At 39.9% G+C, this 20,912-nt stretch overlaps 1 protein-coding gene and 1 pseudogene across 6 annotated transcripts in view; one reads left to right on the forward strand and one right to left on the reverse strand.

Moving 5' to 3' along the window:
- FBXW11 (F-box and WD repeat domain containing 11) overlaps positions 1-20,912 on the reverse strand; it is a 131,415-nt gene that overhangs the window by 55,211 nt on the left and 55,292 nt on the right. The window lies entirely within an intron of this gene.
- LOC133233421 (small ribosomal subunit protein eS6-like) lies at positions 2,162-2,963 on the forward strand (annotated as a pseudogene).

Genomic DNA, 20,912 nt, shown 5'->3' on the forward strand with positions numbered 1-20,912 from the left:
ATGCCAACAGTTTACTTCATCCCATAATTTACTCAGCACAGGTAAGTAGTAAACATTAAACTTTTTACTGTCACATACAACTACAATTAAACTTTATGCTTACTTTGAATAATTGCCTCTTTTGATCAAATTCCTAGAAATGCTGGATCCATAAGAACTTGTATTTAATAAATGAATGTCTAAACTGAATTTCATTTCCTTTGTTTAATCATTTCTATTCATCAGAATAGCATTCATATTATAAATTATAAAATCTAATGGTCAATTCTCATTGCTTACATTTCAGAACCTATCAAAAAGACTTGAGCATTCTCTCCTCCCAGATATGCTTCAGTCACTTGGCTTCTAGGACTCTGCACTCATCTACTTCTCAGATCTCTAACACAAGAAATATTAGAGGTTTTCAGACACAAGGAAAACCAGAAGAAAACCTGAATCCAGTGAGGGAATGCAGAGATAAATGAAGAGGAAGTGGTAAAATTGACAGTATATATAAAATAATATTTCTAGTTTTTAATTTCTTTAAAATGTGACTGACTACCTGAGGAGTTCAAAATGTTGAACCACCACAAGTAAATGGAAAATCATCTTTTAGCCATGAACTACAAGACTCAATATTGTTATGATGTCAGTACTACCCAAAGAATCTATAGATTCAATGCAATCCTTATCAAAATGTCAAGAGTTTTTTGCATATACAGAAAAACCCATCCTAAAATTCATACAGAATCTCAAGGGACCCTGAATAGCCAAAATAATCTTAGAAACAACAGTAATACCACCTCACATTTCCTGATTTCAAAACTTATTACAAAGCTACAGTAATCAAAATAGCATGGTACTGGCATAAAGACCAATATAGAGACCAACTGGAGTAGACAGCCCAGAAATAAATCCTCACATACACAGTCAAATGATTTTTGATAAAGGTACCAGGATTATTCTACAGGAAAATAACATTCTTCTCAACAAATGCTACTGGAAAAACTAGATATCCACATATCAAAGAATGAAGTTGGGCCCTTACCTGATAGCACATAAAAAATTAGTTCAAAATGGGTCAAAGATCCAAACATAACAGCTAAAACTCTAAACTTCTTAGAAGAAAAGATAAAGGAAAAACTCTACTACATTGGATTTAGCAATGATTCCTTGTATATGATACCAAAAGCTAAGACAACAAAAATAAAAATATATAAATCAGACTATATCAAAACTTAAAACTGCTGTGTATCAAAGAATACAATCAACAGAGTGAAAATTCAACCTATGAAATGGGAAAACATGTTTGCAAAGCATACATCTGATAAGGGATTAATATTCAGAATCTATAAAGAACTAAAACTAAACAGCAAAAACAATTAATTCAAAATGGGCAAGGGACTTGAATAGACACTTCTCCGAAAAGATATACATACTAGTGGCCAAAAAGCTTATGGAAAGATATTCAACCTCATTAATCATTCAGTTCAGTTCAGTCGCTCAGTTGTGTCCGACTCTTTGCGACCCCATGAACTGCAGCACGCCAGGCCTCCCTGTCCATCACCAACTCCTGGAGTTTACTCTAACTCACGTCCATCAAGCTGGTGATGCCATCCAGCCATCTCATCCTCTGTTGTCCCTTTCTCCTCCTGCCCCCAATCAGGGAAATGCAAATCAAAACCACTGTGAGATATCACCTCACACCTATCACAATGACTAGCACCAAAGCAACAGAAATTAGCCAGTGTTGGCAAGGACGCGGACAAACTGGACCCCAACACACGCTGACAGGGGTGTGGAAGGGGCAGCTGCCGTGGGACAGTGGACGGCGGTTCATCAAAAGAGTAAAGACAGAGCTACCATACGATCCAGCAAGACCAATTCTGCATCTATATCCAAAAGAATCAAAAGAATCTCAAAGAAATATTTATACACTTGTGTCCATATACCAGCATTATTCACAGTAACCAAAAGGTGGAAACAACCCAAACGCTCACTGAAGGATGAAATGCTAGACAAAGATGGTATTAACATGCAAAGGAATATTATTCAGCCTTTAAAAAGAAAAGGAAATTCTTATACGTGCTGTAACATGGATGAACACTGAGGACACTAAGCTAAGTGAAATAAGTCAGTTATAAAAAGAAATACTGCTCTTTTTCGTGGCGCCTCGGAGGCTGTCGGCCACTTCAGGATGAAGCTGAACATCTCTTTCCCGGCCACTGGCTGCCAGAAGCTCATTGAAGTGGACGATGAATGAAAACTTCGTACCTTCTACGAGAAGCGTATGGCCACAGAAGTTGCTGTTGACGCTCTGGGTGAAGAATGGAAGGGTTATGTGGTCTGAATCAGTGGTGGGAACGACAAGCAGGGTTTCCCCATGAAGCAGGGTGTCTTGACCCATGGCAGAGTTCGCCTGCTACTGAGTAAGGGGCATTCCTGTTACAGACCAAGGAGGACTGGAGAGAGAAAGTGCAAATCGGTACGGGGTTGCATTGTGGATGCCAATCTGAGTGTTCTCAATTTGGTCATCGTGAAAAAAGGGGAAAAGGATATTCCTGGACTTATCTACAGTGCCTCGTCGCCTGGGTCCCAAAAGAGTCAGCAGAATCCGCAAACTTCTCAATCTCTCTAAAGAAGATGATGTCTGCCAATATGTTGTGCGAAAGCCCCTAAACAAAGATGGTAAGAAACCTAGGACTAAAGCACCCAAGATTCAGCGTCTCGTGACTCCATGAGTTCTGCAGCACAAACGCCGGCGTATTGCTCTGAAGAAACAGCATACTAAGAAAAATAAAGAAGAGGCTGCAGAATATGCTAAACTTTTGGCCAAGAGAATGAAGGAGGCCAAAGAAAAACGGCAGGAACAGACTGCCAAGAGACGGAGGCTGTCCTCTCTGAGAGCTTCTACTTCTAAGTCTGAGTCCAGTCAAAAACGAGATGTTCTAAGAGTAACAAATAAATAAGATCAGACATCAACTCTCGAAAAAAAAAAAAAAAGAAATACTGTACAATTCCGCTTACGTGAGGTATCTAGACCATCCAAATTCATAGAAACAGAAAATAGAATGGTTGTTCTTGCTCCGCCAGGGGAAATGAGGAGTGGTTAATGCACTGTGTAACATAGAGCAATGTTAACTTTGTTAATCATGTTGTAATTATATTCCTAATACTTATTTATCTAATAACTTTGTATTAGTCTTTCTACCTTTCGACAACTTTAATCTTTTTTTTTTTACTTTAGAATATTTTAATTTTTTTAAACTTTCTATTTCTATTGGGGTATAGCCAATTAAGTGTTGTGAACAGTTTCACGTGAACATCAAAGGACTTAGCCATACATACACACGCATCCATTCTCCACCAAACTCCTCTCCACCTAACACTGAGCAGAGTTCTGGTGCTATACTGTAGGTCCTTGTTGGATATCCATTTTAAATACAGCAATACTGACCACTGTAAGTCCCCCAGGCCGTACCTCCTGACTCTGTAACTACAAACCTGACATTTTCTAAAAGTCTGTTTGTTGTGAAGTATAACTGACCTACAACACTAGAAAAATAAACAGCTTTTGAAATTATGTATTTACTCATATAAATATGACACAGTAGCAAAAACAGCAACAACATATCATGGACTCTATATCCTTTATAGAAATCAAATGTAAGACAACAAACAGAACAAACAGCACCAAGGATGGAAGGAGGGAAGGGGAGGTATACAGCTGTAAGGTCTTTCTTCCACGTTCATGAAGCAGCATCTATCCCTTCAGGACAGGCTGTGGTAAGTTAAAGATGTGAACTGTAAATGCGACAACAAACATGAGGGGAAAATATTAAACAAACAAGGTTTAACTAATCAACCAATGGTAAAGATGAAAACGGAATCACCCCAAAACTAAATTAATCCATAAGAGAGCATAAAAGAGTAAAAGGGGGGGAAAGAGCAGATGGAACAAATAGAAAACAAATAACAAAGGGGTAGATTTAAAACTAAAATGTTCAACTCAGTCACTCAGTCGTGTCCGACTCTGTGACCCCATGGAATGCAGCACACCAAGCTTCCCTGCCCATCACCAACTCCTGGAGCTTACTCAAAATCATGCCCATAGCATCAGTGATGCCATCCAACCATCTCATCCTCTGTCATCCCCTTCTCTTCCCGCCTTCAATCTTTCCCATCATCAGGGTCTTTCCCATTGAGTCAGTTCTTTGCATCAAGTGGCCAAAGTATTGGAGTTTCAGCTTCAGCATCACTCCTTCAAATGAATATTTAGGATTCATTTAGGATTGACTGGTTGGATCTCCTTGCTGTCCAAGAGACTCAAGAGTCTTCTCTAACACCACAGTTCAAAATTTCTCCTGGCAATCTTGATTCCAGCTTGTGATTCTTTCAGCCCAGCATTTCACATGATGTACTTTGCACAGAAGCTGAATAAGCAGGGTGACAATATACAGCTTTGACGTACTCCTTTCCCGATTTGGAACCAGTCTATCGTTCCATGTCCAGTTCTAACTGTTGCTTCCTGACCTGCATACAGATTTCTCAGGAGGCAGGTCAAGCAGTCTGGTATTCCCATCTCTTGAAGAGATTTCCATGGTTTCTTGTGATCCACACAGTCAAAGGCTTTGGCATAGTCAAGAAAGCAGAAATAGATGTTTTTCTGGAACTCTCTTGCTTTATCAATGATCCAATCAATGGATGTTGGCGATTTGACCTCTGGTTCCTCTGCCTTTTCTAAATCCAGCTTGAACATCTGCAAGTTCATGGTTCATGTACTGTTGAAGCCTGGCTTGGAGAATTTTGAGCATTACTTTACTAGCATGTGATATGAGTGCGATTGTGTGGTAGTTTGAGCATTTTTGGCATTGTCTTTCTCTGGGATTGGAATGAAAACTGACCTTTTCCAGTCCTGTGGCCACTGCTGAGTTTTCCAAATTTGCTGGCATATTGAGCACAGCACTTTCACAACATCATCTTTAAGGATATGAACTAGCTCAACTGGAATTCTATCACCTCCACTAGCTTTGTTCGTAGTGATGATTCCTAAGGCCCAGCTGAATTCACATTCCAGGATGTCTGGCTCTAGGTGAGTGATCACACCATTGTGATTATCTGAGTCATGAAGATCTTTTTTGCATGAATCTTTTGTGTATTCTTGCCACCTCTTCTTAATACCTTCTGCTTCTGTTAGGTCCATACCATTTCTGTCCTTTATTGGGCCCATCTTTGCATGAAATGTTCCTTTGGTATCTCTAATTTTCTGGAAGAGAGCTCTTATCTTTCCCATTCTATTATTTTCCTCTATTTCTTTGCATTGATCACTGAGGAGATGATCCATCTTCCCGAGGAGATGATCAAACACAGAGGAGATGATCATCTTCCCGAGGAGATGGTGGAGTAGAAGAACATGCATTCATCTTCTCCTGCGAGAACTCCAAAACTACAACTTGCTGCTGAACAACAGTCAACTGGAGAATGTTGGATCCACCAAAAAAAGATACCCCACGTCCAAGGGCAAAGGAGAAGCCCCAGCAAGACAGTGAGAGAGGTGAAACAGTGTTTAGAATTAAACCTCTTACCCACCAGAGACACTCAGAGGGCTCAAACAAACCTTGTACACACCAGGACCCAGAGACCCCACAGAGCCTGAGCCAGAACTGTGTTTCATTGTCTCCTAGGAAGGTACAGGTCAGCAGTGGCCTGCCACAGGGGTAGGGGCTCTGGGTGCAGCAGACCTGGGTATGGCATCAGCCTTCTTGAAGGAGGAGGTCGCCATTAACCCCACCACAAAGCCACCAGAACTTACACAGGACTGGGAAACAGACTCTTGGAGGGCACAAACAAAACCTTGTGTGCACCAGTACCCAGAAGAATGGAGCAGTGATCCCACAAGAGACTGACCCAGACCTGCCCATGAGTGGCCAGAGCCTCCAGAAGAGGTGTGGGTCAGTGGTGGCCCGCTGCAGGGCCAGGGGCACTGAGTGCAGCAGTGCATGCATGGGACCTGTTGAAGGAGGTGCCATTATCTTCATTACCTCCACCATAGTTTGGCCTCAGGTCAAACAACAGGGAAGGAATACAGCTCCACCCATCAACAGAAAATTGGATTCAAGATTTACTGAGCATGGCCCCACCCATCAGAGCAAGACCCAGTTTCCCCCTCAGTCAGTCTCTCCCATCAGGAAGCTTCCATAAGCCTCTTATCCTTATCCATCTGAGGGCAGACAGAATGAAAACCACAGTCACAGAAAACTAACCAATCTGATCACATGGACCGCAGCCTTGTCTAACTCAGTGAAACTATGATCCATGACATGTAGGGCCATCCAAGATGGACGAGTCATGGTGGAGAGTTCTAACAAAATGTGGTCCACTGGAGAAGGGAATGGCAAACCACTTCAGTATTCTTGCCTTGAGAACCCCAGGAATAGCATGAAATGGCAAAAAGATAGGCCACTGAAAGATGAATCCCCCAGGTCGGTAGATGCTCAGTATGCTATGGGAGGTAAGTGGAGAAATAATTCCAGAAAGAATTAAGAGATAGAGCCAAAGCAAAAACAATACCCAGTTGTGGATGAAACCGGTGATGGAAGTAAAGTCCAATGTTGTAAAGAGCAATACTGCATAGGAACATGGAATGTTAGGTCCATGAATCAAGGCAAATTGGAAGTGGTCAAACAGGAGATGTCAAGAGTGAACATCGACATTTTAGGAATCAGTGAACTAAAATGGACTGGAATGGGTGAATTTAACTCAGATGACCATTATATCTACTATGGTGGGCAAGAATCTGTTAGAAGAAATGAAGTAGCCATCATAGTCAACAAAAGAGTCTAAAACGCCGTACATGGATGCAATCTCAAAAACGACAGAATGACATCATTTCCAAGGCAAACCATTCAATATCACAGTGATCCAAGTCTGAAGTTGAATGGTTCTTAATAGCGACCTAAAATCTTCTAGAACTAACACCCCAAAAAGATGTCCTTTTCATTATTGGGGACTGGAATGCAAAAGTAGGAAGTTAAGAGATACCTGGAGTAACAGGCAAGTTTGGCCTTGGAGTACAAAACAAAGCAGGTCAAAGGCTAACAGAATTTTGCCAAGAGAACACACTGGTCATAGCAAACACCCTCTTCTAACAACACAAGAGAAGACTCTACACATGGACAACACCAGATATTCAATACCGAAATCAGATTGATTATATTCTTTGCAGCTAAAGCGGGAGAAGCTCTATACAGTCAGTAAAAACAAGACCAGGAGCTGACTGTGGCTCAGATCATGAACTCCTTACTGTCAAATTCAGACTTAAATTGAAGGAAGTAGGGAAAACCACTAGACCATTCAGGTATGACCTAAATCAAATCCTTTATGATTAAACTGTGTAAGTGAGAAATAGATTCAAGGGATTAAATCTGATAGACAGAGTGCCTGAAGAACTATGGATGGAGGTTCATGACACTGTACAGGAGGCACGGATCAAGACCATCCCCAAGGAAAAAGAAATGCAAAAAAGGCAAAATGGCTGTCTGAGGAGGCCTTACAAATAGCTGAGAAAAGAAGAGAAGCAAAAGGTGAAGGAGGAAAAGAAAGATATACCTGTTTGAAGGCAGAGTTCCAAAGAATAGCAAGGAGAGATAAGAAAACTAAAATCTTAGTAATTGGTTAAATGTAAATGGTCAAAATATTTCAATTAAAAGACAGAGATTGTGAAATTGGATAACTACATATAAGAAACCCACTTTAAACACAAAGGCACACTGGTTAAATGTAAACGGACAGAAAAAGAAACATAACATTCATGACTAATCAAAGGACACATCCAGAGTAGCTATGCTATCACTGGACAAAGCAGATTTTAGAACAAAGAATGTAACCAGGGATAAAGTGAGACACTTTCATAATGTTAATGGGATCAATTTATCAAAATGATACAGTAATCCTATATGCATATGCCCTTGAGTAACAGAGCTTTAAAATACATGTGTAAGAGAAAATAATAACATACTCAGAGGAGGAAAAAAAAATCCAAAGTTAGATGTGAACATTTTAACACTCCTCTCTTAGTTAGGCATAGAACAAGCAGACAGAAAAGAGTACAGATCTGGAGGACATGAATAACACTATCGGACAACTTACCCTGACATTTAGAGAACACTCTACCCAACAAGGGAGCACATTCTTTCCAAGTATAGATCAAACATTCAACAAGATAAATGCTATTCTAGGCCATAAAATAGGTTTCAATAAATTTAAAAGGGCTGAGAATATGTCCTGGATGACAAAGAATTAATTCAAAATTAACCTAATAGAAAAACCCTGAAATCTGAAGATTAAACAATTTATCATTAAACAACACGAGTCAAAAAAGAAATCACAAGAAAAATTAGAAAATACCATGAACTATATGAAAATGAAAACTGCACATATTAAACATTGTGGGATATAACTAAAGAGGTGCTTAGAGAGAAACTGATGTCACTGAATGCATTAGAAAATTAGAAAAGAAAGAAAATGGTCTTCAAAGTAATAATCTAAGCTTTCACCATTAAAAAAAACCAGAAAATTAGCAAATTAAACCCAAAATAAGCAGAGGAAGGAAATAAGATGAGATCCAAAATTAGTAGAACAAAAAATAGAAAAACAATAAGGAAAAAAATTAATGAAACCAAAAGTCCTGTCTTTGAAACAGTCAATAAAACTGATAAACTTCTAGCCATACTGCTAAGGAAAAAATTATACAAAAAAACAAATTTTCAGTCTCAGAAATAAAAGTGGGATCATGAAAACTGATGCTGGTTCAGGTGGTAAAGAATCTACCCACAATGTGGAATTTGACCCCTGGGTTGGGAAGATCTCCTGGAAAAGGTAATGGCAACCCACCCCAGTATTCCTGCCTGGAGAAGTCCATGGACAGAGGAGCCTGGCAGGCTACAGTCCATGGGGTCGCAAGAGTCGGACATGACTGAATGACTAACACTTTGACTTTTGACAAACATTAAAGGAAAATAAGGGAATATTACGGACTTACAGTAATCTATTCCACAACTCAGATAAGAGGGACAAATTCTTTAGAAGATACAAGAATACTCATACAAGAAGAAATGGATAACCTCAACAGCTATTAAACAAACTGGTTTCAGTGGTGAATTTTATTTAGTATTTAAGGAAGAAACATATCAATGCTACAAACTCTTCCAAAAAGTAGATGAAAAGGGAACATCACCAACAATATTCTGAGGTCAGTATTACCTTGATAACAAAAATCTATCAACAGTATCACAAGAAAAAAAAAAAAAGACCAACATATGATTGTTGTGATTACACTACATTCATCTGTCACACCTAAATAAACTGTACTTAAAACTGGTGAACTTTATTATATATAAACTACAAATCAAAAAAGTTAACTTTTTAAAAAATTTAAGTGCTACAGAAAAACAAAGACTTTCCCACAAAGAAAACTCAAGGCCTAACTGGCTTCATAAAGAAATAGTTTCAAACATTTGAGGAAAAAATAGCAGCAATCTTTCCCAAACTCTTTTTGGATATAGAGAGGGTAATTCATTTTATTTCACTGGAGCTTCCCTGGTGGCTCACAGCCAGTGCAATAAGGCAAGAAAAAGAAATAAAAAGCATAAATACCAGGAAGGATCTGGATGTGTCATGACTGTCTAGAAAGAAAACCCTAGGGAATGTATAAAACAAGTAGAATCAATATGTGATGTTGGCAAAATCACAGGATAAAAAAAAGAACAAAGCTACACAAAACTCAAGCACTCAACATAGGAATATAACATAGGGAGAAAAATAAATACTTAGATCCCAGGACGCCCGTATGTTCCTCCCATAAGCCTTCATGAAGAGCAAAAGTAATACAAGATGACTGCAAAAAGAAAAGCAGGTAAACAAGCAGCAGACTGAAGACTGACAAAAAACACTGAGAAAGAGTTCTGAATACAAATGAATTCAAAGAGGATGGTAACAATAACCTTGTGTACAAGACAGCAAAAGAGACACTGATGTATAGAACAGTCTTATGGACTCTGTGGGAGAGGGAGAGGGTGGGAAGGTTTGGGAGAATGGCATTGAAACATGTAAAATATCATGTATGAAACGAGATGCCAGTCCAGGTTCGATGCACGATACTGGATGCTTGGGACTAGAGCACTGGGACGACCCAGAGGGATGGTATGGGGAGGGAGGAGGGAGGTGGGTTCAGGATGGGGAACACATGTATACCTGTGGCGGATTCACTTTGATATTTGGCAAAACTAGTGCAATTGTGTAAAGTTTAAAAATAAAATAAAATTAAAAAAAAAAAAAAGAGGATTCGAGAGGCAAAGAAACAGTCTTCCAGGGTCACTCTTTAAGGAAATGGAAAGGCAAATGCAAGAAGCTATTCAACTTGATAAAGAACATCTCCCACTCCAGTACTCTTGCCTGTAAAATCCCATGGACGGAGGAGCCTCTAGGCTCTAGGCTGCAGTCCATGGGGTCGCTGAGGGTCGGACACGACTGAGCGACTTCACTTTCACTTTTCACCTTCATGCACTGGAGAAGGATATGGCAACCCACTCCAGTGTTCTTGCCTAGAGAATCCCAGGGACGGGGAAGCCTGGTGGGCTGCCGTCTATGGGGTCACACAGAGTCAGACACGACTGAAGTGACTTAGCAACAGCAATAGCAATAGCAATGATAAAAAATCTGATGCTTTCGTGCTAAGGAACAATGCCAAGATGTCCCCTTTCACCACTGCTTTTCAACATTATGGTGAGAGTCCTAGTTAATGTGTCATATTTGAGACAAAAGGAAATTAAAAAGTATACACATCAGAAAGAAATACAACTATCTTTGTTCACAGGTTACATGATCACTTATGTAGGGGAAAAAAAAATGACCAACAAATTCCTGGAACTAAAAAGCAATTACCGCAAGACTGATATAAAATCAGCCACATTTATATATATCAGCAATGTACAAGTGCAAGTTAAAATTAAGATACGTTATTACCATTCATTTTGTTGTTCTTTGGTCACTAAGTCACATCCAACTCTTTATGACTCCATAGACTGTAGCCTGCCAAGCTCCTCTGTCCATGATCTTTTCCAGGCAAGAATACTGGAGTGGGTTGCCATTTCCTTCTCCAAGGGATCTTCCCAACTTCAGATCAGATCAGTCACTCAGTCGTGTCCAACTCTTTGCGACCCCATGAATCGCAGCATGCCAGGCCTCCCTGTCCATCACCAACTCCCGGAGTTCACTCAGACTCACGTCCATCGAGTCAGTGATGCCATCCAGCCATCTCATCCTCTGTCGTCCCCTTCTCCTCTTGCCCCCAATCCCTCCCAGCATCAGAGTCTTTTCCAATGAGTCAACTCTTTGCATCAGGTGGCCAAAGTACTGGAGTTTCAGCTTTAGCATCATTCCTTCCAAAGAAATCCCAGGGCTGATCTCCTTCAGAATGGACTGGTTGGATCTCCTTGTAGTCCAAGGGACTCTCAAGAGTCTTCTCCAACACCACAGTTCAAAAGCATCAATTCTTCGGCGCTCAGCCTTCTTTACAGTCCAACTCTCACATCCATACATGACCACTGGAAAAACCATAGCCTTGACTAGACGGACCTTTGTTGGCAAAGTAATGTCTCTGCTTTTCAACATGCTATCTAGGTTGGTCATAACTTTCCTTCCAAGGAGTAAGCATCTTTTAATTTCATGGCTGCAGTCACCATCTGTAGTGATTTTGGAGCCCAGACAAATAAAGTCTGACGCTGTTTCCACTGTTTCCCCATCTATTTCCCATGAAGTGGTGGGACCGGATGCCATGATCTTCCTAATTATGTCTCCTGCACTGGCAGGCAGATTCTTTACCACTGAGCCACCAGGGAAGCCCACCATTTACATTAGGATGACCCAAAATGAGATATTTAGGTATAAAGCTAGCAAAAACTGTACAAAGTCTGTATGAGGAAAAACTATAAAACTGATATTAACAAACTAGAGAGTGATATTCCATATTCACAAATGGTAAAACTCATTATTATCAAGATATCAATTCTTCCCAACTTGATCTAAATGTTCTATGTAATCCCAACTAAAACCTGAGAGTTATTTTATGGATAACAACAAACTAATGCTCAAGTTTATATGAAGAAGTAAAAGATCTAGAAGAGTCAAACAATTAAAGGAACAGAAGACTTCAAGAACCACTATTAGGTTGGTGTAAAAGCAACGACAGCTCTGCACTGCTGAACTCTGCTGCTTGATACTGGAATACGTTCTTAAGTGAATGTGGTTATGTTATACAGCATTTTAATGCACATTTCTCGCTTTCTTTGCTAATGACTTGTTCAGTTCAATTCAGCAGCTCAGTCGTGTCCGAGTCTTTGCGACCCCATGAACAGCAGCACACCAGGCCTCCCTGTCCATCACCAACTCCCAGAGTCCACCCAAACCCATGTCCATTGAGTCGGTGATGCCATCCAACCATCTCATCCTCTGTTGTCCCCTTCTCCTCCTGCCCTCAATCTCTCCCAGCATTAGGGTCTTTTCAAATGAGTCAGCTCTTCGCATCAGGTGGCCAAAGTATTGGAATGACTTATTACTTGGTGTTTATTTTATATTTATTTTAGACTAGGGAAATGATGTTAAGAGAAAAAGCAAATTTGAGCAATTTTTTAATTCAAGTTCAAACTGGATTGTAAAGCAGCAGAGACAACTCACAGTATCGACAATGCATGTGGCCTAGGAATTGGGACACACGGTGCAGAGGTCAGCCAAGAAGTTTGGCAAAGGAGACGAGAGCTGTGAAGATGGAGGGTGCAGTGGCCAGCCATCAGAACCTGACACCAACCAACTAAGAGCAATCATCAAAGCTGATCCTCCTACAACTACATGAGACGCTGACGAAGAACTCAATGCTGACCATTCTACAGTCGTTCGGCCTTTGAAGCGAATTAGAAAAGTGAAAAAGCTCAATAAGTGGGTGCCTCATGAGCCGACTGAAAATTAAAAAAAAAAAAACATTTTCAAGTGTCATCTTCTCTTATTTTATGCAACAACGACCTATTTCTCGATCAGACTGTGACATGTAACAAAAAATGGACAACTGGCAAGGACTGAGAAGAAGCTCCAAAGCACTTCCCAAAGCCAAACTTGCACCAAAGAAGGGTCATGGTCACTGTTTGGTGGTCTGCTACCCGTCTGATCCACTACAGCTCTCTGAATCCCAGCGAAACCGTTACATCTGAGAAGTATGCTCAGTAAGTCAATGAGATGCACCAAAAATGCCTACAGCTGGCATTGGTCAACAGAATGGGCCCAATCTTTCTCCACCAAAACGCTCAACCACTCACTGCGCAACCAATGCTTCAAAAATTGAACAAACTGAGCTATGAAGTTTTACCTCATCCACAGTATTCACCTGACCTCTCGCCAAATGACTACCACTTCAAGCATCTCAACAACCTCTCTCAGGGGAAATGCTTCTACAAGGAGGAGGCAGAAAATGCTTTCCAAGCATGTTGACGTCACTGAATCCCAAGGCATGGATTTTTATGCTACAGGAATAAAGCTATTTCTCACTGGCAAAATGTGCTGATTGTAATTGTTCCTATTTTGATTAATAAAAATATGTTTGAGCCTAGTTAAAATGATTTAAAATTCTCAGTCCAAAACTGCAATTACTTTTGCACTAACCTAATAGAGAGCTACACTAATCAAGGCAGTATGTGGTACTGCTGAAAGAACACACAAATAGATCAAAGAAACAGAGAAAGAGTCCAGAAGCAAACATACTGTAATCAGCTGATCTTTGCAAGAGGACCAAAGACAATACAATGGAGCAAAGATCATCTTTTCAACAAGTGTCACTGCAGCATCACAGGAGAAAACCCAGGTAACCCTGGATATAGTGATGACTTTTTAGATACAACACCAAAGGCACAATACATGAAGGAAGAATTGATAAGCTGCACTTCATTAAAATAAAAAACACTGCTCTGTGAAAAACAACATCAAAAAAGAATGAAAAAAGAGAGAAGCCAGAGACTTGGAGAAAATATTTTCAAAAGACAAATCTGATAAAGGACTGTTAGCCAAAAAAACCCGAAAAAACTCTAAAACTTAGTAAGACCTAGAGTCTGTCGTCATAGTGAAGTCAGAAAGAGAAAAATAAATATCACATACTATAGGGACTCTAGAAGAATGGACATGAGTTTGCACAAACTCCAGGAGATGGTGAGGGCCAGGGAAACCTGACCTGCTGCAGCCCATGGGGTCACAGAGCGACTGACCACAAGGAAAATGGCACGATGAACACATCTGAAGGGCAGGACACAGAGAAAGACCTGTGGACACGGGGCGGGGGGAAAGAGAAGGCAGGGACAAACTGAGAGAGCGCTGACATAAATGCACTGCCCTGGTGAACAGCCCGCTGGCGGGGAGCCGCTGCTAACGCGGGCTCAGCCCAGCGCTCTGCGACAGCCTGGGCGGGAGGGATGCGGCCAGGGCGGAGGCTCAACGGGAAGGGGACACGTGCTCACTTTCAGCTGATTCACACTGTACAACAGAATCCAACACAACATCGCAAGGCAATTTATCCTCCAATTAAAAATGAACTTTAAAAAACAACTTAATTTTAAAAATGGGCAAGACATTACCAGGCACCTCACCAAAGAATATATACAAATGGCAGTAAGCATATGAAAAGATGTTCAACAGCATATGTCATATTTGATATAAAACAATGAAGTACCACTACACACTTATCAGAATGGCCAAAACCCAAAACAAGAACACCACCAAATGCTGATGAGGATGTGGAGCAATAGGAATTCTCATTTACTACTGATGGAAAAGCAAAATGACAGCCACTTGAAAGTTCAGCAGTTTCTTAGGAAACTAAACATACTTTTATCATCTGATCCAGCAATCATGTCCTTCAGTATTTACCCAAATATAAACTGAAAACTTATGTCCACACAAAAAGTTGCTCACTCATGTTTACAGCAGCTTTACTGATAACTGCCAAAAGTTGGAAGCAATCAGGATGTCCTTCAGTAGCTGAACAGATAAACAGAAACAATGAAATATTATTTGGCACTAAATAGAAATAAGCCATCAAGTTATAAAACGACATGAAGGAAATTCAAATGCATATCACTATGTGAAAAAAGCCAATGTGAAATGGCTATATATTACATACTAAATGATTCCAGTTATATGACATTCTGGAAAAGGTAAAACTATGGAAAGAACAAAAATAACAGAGGTTGCCAGCGGTTAGGAGGAGAAAGGGATGAACAGGCAGAGCACACAGGATTTCTAGGGCAAGGAAACTATTCTGTATGCCACTATAATGGTAGACTCGTGTCACTGAATATTTGTCAAATCCGGAAAATGAACAAAAGTGAACCCTAATGTAAACCATGGACTCTCGATGGTGATGTTCGTCCATGGTGGTGGTGGTGGTTTAGTCACTAAGTCGTGTCCAACTCCTGCGACCCCACAGACTGTAGCCTGCCAGGCTCCTCCTTCCATGGGATTCTCCAGGCAAGAATACTCTAAGGCAGGATGTCAACAGTGGGGGAGACTGTGCCTGTGTAAGAACAAGCAATACATGGGAATTGGGAACCCTCTATACCTTCCACTCAGTTTTAGGCTAAAACTGCTCTAAAAATTATTATTCGGGAATTCCCTAGCAGTTCAGCAGTTAAGAGTCTGAGCTTTAAATGCTAGGGGCATGGGTTTGGTCCCAAGATCTTGTCAGTTGCACAGTGTGGCCAAACTAAAATAGAATTAAAAGTTTATTAATTAAAAAAAGGAAAGGAAAAGCTAAGCATTTTTTGCAAACTATATGATCAACGGAAAAAGAAATGGCAGGGGAGAGATTTTAAGATCCTGTAGGATCAAAGAATGTTCAAAGGATGCAAAGCCCCTGCTCCTCAATCTCCTGCTCCCCACCCCAAAACAAGCCATCCAGTAAAAAACAAAAAACATTTTATTACACTAGCAAAAGATGTCCTTAAATTAGGAATCTTATAAAATTAACCTCAAACTGCCAGTCCTGCCCCTCAAAATGTAGTGACATAGCAAATCTTCATCTACACACAAAAAAAGAAAATTCAGCTAATGAAAACCCCACACATGAAAAAAGAAAGGGCAGGGAGGAGAAGAGAACCAAAACCTCAAATCAACCTTTCTTAATTGGGGATCGTCAAGATAATTAAGATAATTAAGCTCTAATGAGTGATTCTGGGTAACTGTTTTCTTAATTTTCCTAAGAATGGTACATAGATACTATCGTTATAGTTAAGCATAAGAAAGTTAAATTTATTCTATACCGTGACTGTCTTAGTGCATTATGGCATACTGTACTTACAGAATGTGACTGACAAGAGTACTCCAAACTGCACTAAACATGCTCAAACAAACATTTGATGTTATTTCTTAAATGCCTTGAATATGAATTGAATGAATTTCTTAAATGCCTTAAATGTCTTGAGTCAAAACTCAAGAAAGAAAATGTACCAAAAGCAGAAATAAAATTTAACTCAGAAAAGAAATAAAAACGAGACTATAACAGAAATGAAAGTAAATTATAATGCCCCCAAATGATAAATTGAAATGAAAAATGTAGTAACTAAGAGTCATTAAAGAAAAGCAGAAAAATAACCTAAGAGAATGACAGTAAGACAAAGAAAACAGGACAGAGAGTAGAAGCTGATATGGAAAAACGGGTGAGCAAGGTGCTGTAGAGGCTGAGAGAGTGAGCATCTCAAGCCTCGCGAGCCTCACACTTTGTACAACCGCTTGACTCTCCTGTTGCAGTGCAAACGCAGCCATAGACCATAGGTAAATAAATGAGTGCAGCTGCGATCCAATATAACATTATTTACAAAAACAGGGCTGGGCTGGGCCAGAGGGCCATGTGGCAAACCACATCCTGGCCTAACGGAGGAGAATGTCCAGAAATAGACCCAGGTACAGACAGAGATTTAGTGCATGGCACAGTGGCATCTCAGATCACTGAGGGACTTCTTTTGAAAATTGAAGTACAGTAGATTTATAATGCTGTGTTAGTTCCTGCTATACAGCAAAGTGATTCAGTTATACATGTGCATACATTCTTTTTTATATTCTTTTCCATTATGGTTTAACTGAATACAGTTCCCTGTGATAAGTATATATATATACACACACAGTAGGACCTTGTTCTTTACCCACTGTGTATTAGTTTGCATCTGCTAAACTGAGGGAATTTTTAATAAATTTAGTAAGTGGGCCAACTGCTCAGCGATTTGGAAAAAGGTAAAATTAGAACACTGGAAAAAATATTTACAATGTATGTCACAGGTAAAAGGACTTATATACCTAAATTTTTCTTTTAAATTGAGGAGGAAAAAAGTTACCAAAATCCCAATGGGAAAATGAGGAAAAGACACAGACAGACTTTTTAAAAGATATAAAAATGGCCCTTTAAGAATAGCTGTTAAGGCTTACTCATACTTAAAGAGATGCAAATGAAGGCTGCACATTTCTCACCTAACACTGAAAAATACTCCCAAGTATGAAAAGACATTCTGTTAGTAACTGAGTGACCACAGGCACTCTTGTATACTTTTGAGGAGAAGACAAATGTGTGTGCAACCCTATTAGAGGAGAATTTGGAAACATGAAACACTACATAAGCAGCTTTACGTTTTCATCCAGCATTACCTTTGATCCTACACCAACCTTTTTCTCCAACAACCCCACTATAATGAAATAGTATGAAAATACACAAGCAGCACAAGATAAACACATGCACTGGAGGACTGCTTGTTACTTCAAAACAAAAAAGCAACTACCTACAAGGCCATATATGAAATTTTGGCTGAATACACTATCGTGTATCAACACACGGCATGCAGCCTTAAGCAAGAGAAAGAAAGGCTTCCATGTGCTGATACAGAGTAATTTTCAGGGTACATTTTTAGGTGAAAAAAGCAAAGTGCAAAATAGCATCTACCCATATGGTACTCTTTGTGTAAGAAATAAGCAGAAATAAGAAAATATGAATCTGTGTATCTATTCCTTAGTGAATAAAGAAACCCAGGGAGGATAAACCAGAAACTAGTGACATCAGTTACCCAACGGAAATGGGATGCAAAGAATGGAGGAATGGGAACAGGACAGAAAGCTTGACAATACCTTTTTGGTTTTACTCTTAGAACTACATTAAATGCTTTATATACTCAAAAAAGTTAAAATAAAGTCAACAAGGATTGGGAAGAGAGTTGGAGTATCCACAGAAACAAATGAACCTAAACACATTTCAAATGAGTAACATAATCATTCTTAATGATGAGGAAAAAATTAAGTGACTTTGGAACTCAGCAGCTAGAATATAGATCCAAAAACAAAAGTTAATGGTAAAGAAATATTCAGTATGGTTAGTAATTTATTTTTCAATGATATAGGTAAGCAATTCTAAAACTACTGTTCATTCTAGAACTGACCAAGTAAGTAAATATACTGTGGAAAACAGGAGTCACTGTTTCTCACTGTTAGAGAAAGGAGTTTGAAATATGAAAAGGGCTACCTTAGAATACTAGAATGAAATCTCTAAGACAGGACTAGAATTGAAGCTATCACTGTGAGCTCGTGGTTTTTAATACGTAGAAAAAGAGGTATATTTTTCACAAGAGACAAAATTTTATATATATTACCTAACCCTGCTGGCTGAGAGCTTACAGAAGCAGTGATATCCCAATAGCACTAAGCACACTTACTCTGTGTGTGTGTGTGTGTAACAATCGCTCAGCTGTGTCGACTCTGTGCAACCCCATGGGTTACTTCTCTGCCCATGGAATTTTCCAAGCAAATATACTGGAAGGGGTTGCCATTTTCTACCAGGAGATTTTCCCAGGGATTGAACCCATATCTCCTGTGCCTCCAGCATTGGCAGGTGGATTCTTTACCACTGTGTCATTCCTCACTAAAAGAAACCAAGGCTCCTTACAGCATTGACTAATTCCAGGGCTGACGATGAGAAAATACAAGATGAGAAAAATTTTGTTGCAGCAGAAAGTAAGGAAGTGCTTAAAGAATTATGAGGACAGATCAAAAGGACACAGGACCCAGCTTGAAAGTGCAGTGACCAAACTGAATAATCTAACCATCAAAATAAATAATCATAATAACAGATTAAAACCCACTGAATAAAACAAGAAACCACAAGTCTATACCAATAAGTAAATAAACTGAAATTCTAATGAAAAGAGGACATTCATACAGTTCAGTATGGCATCACCAACTCAATGGACATGAGTCTGAGTAAGCTCCGGGAGTTGCTGATGGACAGAGAAGCCTGGTGTCACAACCTGGTGTGTCGCAGAGTCAGACAAGACTGAGCAACTGAACCGAACTGATAGTTTCAAAGTCTCTCTCCACAAAATATTTAGTAACAAAGAGAAAAAGGGTAACTTTATAGTGAAGAAAGCTCCTTATTATTACTTATTCAAGTAATCAAGATGGCCACCATTAGTAATGAAACAAATCAGAATCATAAATAAAGCATCACTTTTGTGATTTCAAAGATTTCCTGCTGCTGCTGCTAAGTCGCGTCAGTCGTGTCCGACTCTGTGCAACCCTACAGATGGCAGCCCACCAGGCTCCCCCGTCCCTGGGACTCTCCAGGCAAGAACACTGGAGTGGGTTGCCACTTCCTTCTCCAATGCACGAAAGTGAAAAGTGAAAGTGAAGTCGCTCAGTCATGTCCAACTCTTAGCGACCCCATGGACTGCAGCCCACCAGGCTCCTCCGTCATGGGATTCTCCAGGCAAGAGTACTGGAGTGGGGTGCCATTGCCTTCTCGGAAAGACTTCCTAGTATAAACTAAATCTAATCATAAGAAAACAAATCCAAACTGACAGACATACTACAAAATGATTGATCTGTAATCTTCAAAAGTGCCAAGGATACAGAAGTCCAGAAAAAGCCTGACAATCTGTTCCAGACTGAAATAAATTAAAGTACAACAATTCAAGGCAGTTCATTACTCTGAAGTAGATGCCTTTGCTACAAAGGACAGAACTGGACCTCTGATGAAACTCAGACACCAAGGACCGGATGGCAGTAACGTGTCAAATGCTAATTTACTGATTTGACTCAATTAGGATTATGTAGAACATCTTCCTTTGTAAGAAATATACACCAAAACACTAGAACATGACAAACCATAAAGTCAGCTTTATTTTCATACAGTTTGAGAAGCAAAAGGTTCTTAGTATTGTGTACTTATAACTAAGCTCAACACTGTCTCAAAATAAATAAAAATATATTTTTCAATGGCTGGTTTTTAATAATTAATATCCAACACTTCAAGCTACAGGATTCCCCAGGAAAAAACATGTGCTGAAATCTTTTGCGCCCTTTTTCACCACTACCATCAGATGGCCTTAGTAAAGAACTCAATCTAGTGCTGACTGAGGACATTACAGACTCAGCGTCTTCCCCAGGCCATCACTACCAGTTGACAAATAGGGGTTAATCCATCTCTTTCCTTGTGAACTCCACAGATCCCTCTGTGCAATGCTTCTGGCAAAGTTTTTACTTTGAAATTAATGAGGTGATAGTTTCTTCTGGTTCAGTTCAGTTGCTCAGTTGTGTCCGACTCTTTGTGACCCCATGAATCACAGCACGCCAGGCCTCCCTGTCCATCACCAACTCCTGGAGTTCACCCAGACTTATGTCCATCGAGTCAGTGATGCCATCCAGCCATCTCATCCTCTGTCGTCCCCTTCTCCTCTTGCCCCCAAACCCTCCCAGCATCAGAGTCTTTTCCAATGAGTCAACTCTTCACATGAGGTAGCCAAAGTACTGGAGTTTCAGCTTTAGCATCATTCCTTCCAAAGAACACCCAGGGCTGACCTCCTTCAGAA

This window comes from Bos javanicus, chromosome 20 (assembly GCF_032452875.1).
Source record: "Bos javanicus breed banteng chromosome 20, ARS-OSU_banteng_1.0, whole genome shotgun sequence".
In the NCBI taxonomy this organism is placed as follows: Eukaryota; Metazoa; Chordata; class Mammalia; order Artiodactyla; family Bovidae; genus Bos; species Bos javanicus.